Below are 3,860 nucleotides of genomic sequence, written 5' to 3' on the forward strand. Positions count from 1 at the left end.
TGTATAAATCATGTTATATATCCATACAAAGGAACAGTACTAGGGCATAAAAAGAAATTAGGTACTGATATATTTAACAACATGGATAAATCTCCCAGAAAATATGTCAAGTGAAAGAAGACAGACATAAAAGAGTGGATATGGTAGGCTTGCATTTATAAAAGCAAATCAGAACAATGGAAGCCTGCAGTGGTGGGGGTGAAGGGCAGTAGAGTGGTGGGGGCTGAATGCGAAAGGACTCTGTGAAGGGAAGCTTACTTTTTAATGGAATTGTTCAAAACCTTGACAGGTATGTGGGTTACATGAGATTATCTATGAAAAATGGACAGTTAAGGTTTGTGCATTGTGTTATATGCATTTTTCTTCTTTATTGTCATCTTTTTTTTGCGAACCACGTCCTTTATTTAGTTCAACATATAGAATGAAACCAAGTTTAGAAGAGTGAAGTTCCAGTTTAAGGGATTCCAACTCTTTCCCCTAAATCCTGACACAGCAGCAGCTGAAGCCAAGAAGGGGTCTGGGGTAAGGTACTGCTCATGGGGAAAGCTACTGCAGTTGGCCCAGCAGTTGGGAAAAGGGGAAGGTTTCGCCTCTTCCCAATTTGAATGACATCCTTGTCCTCCAACATAAGACCTTTACCCATTTTTTGAAGTCTGTGTTTCACAAAGAGACTCCATTCCAGAGCATAATTAAATTCTTTGATAAGAATTTTGTGAATCTTCATTCATATATCCTCCGCTGTGGTCCTGGAGTCAGGCAGCAATATTGGGGATGTCTAGTCTGGTAACAGGTCATCAAAATTCCAGGGGTGGAGGGCAGAGATGGGTATGCAGTAAGGTGCCTTATAGATGATATCCAACCCCTCAATGGAGATCTGGTCAATCTTATTTAACACATAGAGGCAGGGCAAATAAACTCTGTATCCTTCCACCACATCAATTAGTTCATCAGCTATGGCATCACTATGCAAAGTCACATCAGCATTAAGAATTTTGTATTCAGCCAAGATGCTTCCCACAGTTTTAGCACCCAGCTCACTTTAAGGACAAATGGAAGTGAGATGAATGCCCCCTTTGTCCTTCTTCTTAAAGCCAGTGTTGAAGGGTTTCTGTTCATGTGACTGCCAAAGACTTCCAGCTCATTTTCAATTGTCTTCTTATGCCCCAAGGATTTAAGGACATCCAGAACAATCAGGATCAAGTAACAGGTTCCGGCCACTGAAATTCCTTGACAGCCTCTACCTTACTCATCCTTGGCATCCTCAGTGATACCTGGGAGATCCAGAAGATGCATCTTGACACCTTCACAGCCAATGGTGCTTGGCACAGTGATCATATGACACAGTTCATATGCTGCCACCTCAGAATACACCAGGTTACTACCAGGTCACTAATCAGCATTGACTTCCCCACAAGCCCAATTTGAGTATCACCTGTCTTGGCCACATCAAAATCTTTTCTTGGCCGTCTACCACCACCACCTTTTGGAGTTCTCAACAAAACTTAGTAAGGTGAGCCTTAAGCAGCTCTAGGTGGTGGCCTTGTTCTTTTAATCGGACCCATCATGGCTTCCATTTCCACGAGCCTGGCTAAGGTGCTGGTCATGATGGTGAGTTACAGGTGGTGGGGTGTAGCGGCCTCCACTCTGACTGTCCTCACACATGCTGGCAGATCTGCTACCACCAGCACCAGGTGCCAACTCATTATATGTAAATTTTAATGCAAATTTTTAAAACTATTAAAAATAGTTGATTTAAAGAATGGAGAGTGTTGGGAGGTATAGAAGAATCAGGATTGGTAGGATGTTGCTAGTTGTTGAAGCTGGATGATGGGATATGGAGGATCACTAAACTATTCTGTTAATTTTGTGTGTGTTTGACATTTTCCCTAAGAAAAAGTTTAAAAAAGTAAACAAATTCATATCTAACAATGAGATGATATCAATGAGAGGAATAGAAACGCTGTGCTGTGGAGCCATGTAACCAGAGGCAAGTTCCAGACTGGGGACGTAGGGGGGAGGTTGGGATGGCTCTTGGAAAAGGCACCCCAGAGTAGGCGGCATTTGATTTGGGACTTGAAAGCCAAGAAGGGCTGAAGAGTGATTAGAAAACATTGTGGAAATTTTAGGTAAAGTGACTGGAGGTATAGCATTGCCAATATTTATACTCGTATGAAATAACCCTTTCTAACAGGAATCAGTGGAGCAAAGTGAATAGGGCAGAGGGATTGGAATTAGGACCTTCGAGTTCTGCCACTGTGCCCTTGGATCAGCTTAGGGAAATCCCAACCCTTCTCTGGGTTTTCTTATCCATGAACCCAGAGGATTCAAGGAGATTCAATCTAGTCTCTTCGAACTTGAAAATTAGCTAAACTCATAAGCTAGTTTGTGTCACAGCAGGGGATAGAACTCAGGGTGTGAGAATGTCTAATTCCTAGAACTTTTCTACTGCCGTATTTCATGCATTTGAAGATGCTGCATTATTTGGGGTTTTACAGAGAAACTGACCAACAGGAGATCTGTGTGTGTTTGTGTGTATATTTTTAGATAGATGGATAAAAGAGATTATATATCTTTATATATCTCTAGTTATCTATACATATATAATGAGATTTATTCTAAGGAAATGGCTTACAGAATTGTGGGGGCTGGCAAGCTAGAATCAGCAGATAAAAGGCTGGGAATTCCAGAATGGGTGAGGTTGATGTCTTTGAGTCCTTAGCGGAGGCTAGATATGAGTAGAGATTGTAGGCTTCAGGCAGAATTCCTTCTGACTCTGAAACCCTCAGTTCTTTTCTTTTAAAACCTCCACTGATTGGATGAGGCCCACCCACAGTAGCGAAGGTAATCTCCTTTTCTCAGAGTGAATTGATTAGAGGTGTTAATCCCATCTACAAAATCTCTGTCTCCATAATAATAACTAGGCCAGTATTGATCAAACAAGTGGAAACCACAACCTAGCCAAGTTGACACATAAAATTAGCCATCACTGATGCAGATTCTTATTTAACATTTGACATCACTGAAATCAGGGCATGCCTTGCAATTGATGGCATCGGATAACTAGGATGCAGAAGTGCCATAGTTGCAGGTACTTGGCTATTATTTCTGGGCAAAATGACCACACAGCCACAGTCATGTTGAAGTCAACAAAGCACTTAGGCACCTTTTGACTAATAAATATGAGTCCTTGTTTTAGGCTGAAAAAAACAGGTACCTTCTAATAAGATCGTAAAGCATCAAAATTTGCAAATTTTTACCGGTAACTTGAAGGAAAATTCTCAAAATGAACAGTGTAGTATTCTGTTAAGAAATGCTGCATTCCCTAACTCTCTCATCAGTAGGCAATATGGTAGGGAAAAACACATCTACAATTGAGTTAAAATGTCCTTCTGAAGAGGTGGAATAATTCAAAACATGAAAAAGTCCTATTGACACTCCCTGCCCCCCAGAGGTGGCTCCCTTGTCTGTTTGCTCGTTGTTTTTGCTCATTGTCTGCTTGTTGTCTGTTTTTTTCTTTAAGAGACCCTGGGAACCAAACCCAGGACCTCCCATGTGGGAGGTGGGCACTCAACTGCTTGAGCCACATCCGCTCCTGCTCATTTGTTTTTGCTCGTTGTCTGCTAATTGTTTTTTCTCATTGCCTGCTCATTGTTTTTGTTCAATGTCTGCTTGTCTGCTCATTGTTTTTCCTTGATATCTGCTTTTTGCCTGCTTGTTGTTTTTGTTCAATGTCTCCTCATTGTCTGCTCCTTGTTTGTTTGTCTTCTAAAGAACCTAACCCAGGACCTTCCATGTGGTAGGCGGGCACTCAATGCTTGAGCCATATTGACTCCCCAGTTCCAATGACACCTTAGCCAACA

General features: G+C 41.6%; 1 pseudogene; it reads right to left on the minus strand.

The window, feature by feature from the left end:
• Nucleotides 1–454: 454 nt before the first annotated feature.
• LOC101440573 (developmentally-regulated GTP-binding protein 1 pseudogene) lies at nt 455–1,604 on the minus strand (annotated as a pseudogene).
• Nucleotides 1,605–3,860: the final 2,256 nt, after the last annotated feature.

Source organism: Dasypus novemcinctus, chromosome 9, assembly GCF_030445035.2.
Source record: "Dasypus novemcinctus isolate mDasNov1 chromosome 9, mDasNov1.1.hap2, whole genome shotgun sequence".
NCBI classification, from domain to species: domain Eukaryota; kingdom Metazoa; phylum Chordata; class Mammalia; order Cingulata; family Dasypodidae; genus Dasypus; species Dasypus novemcinctus.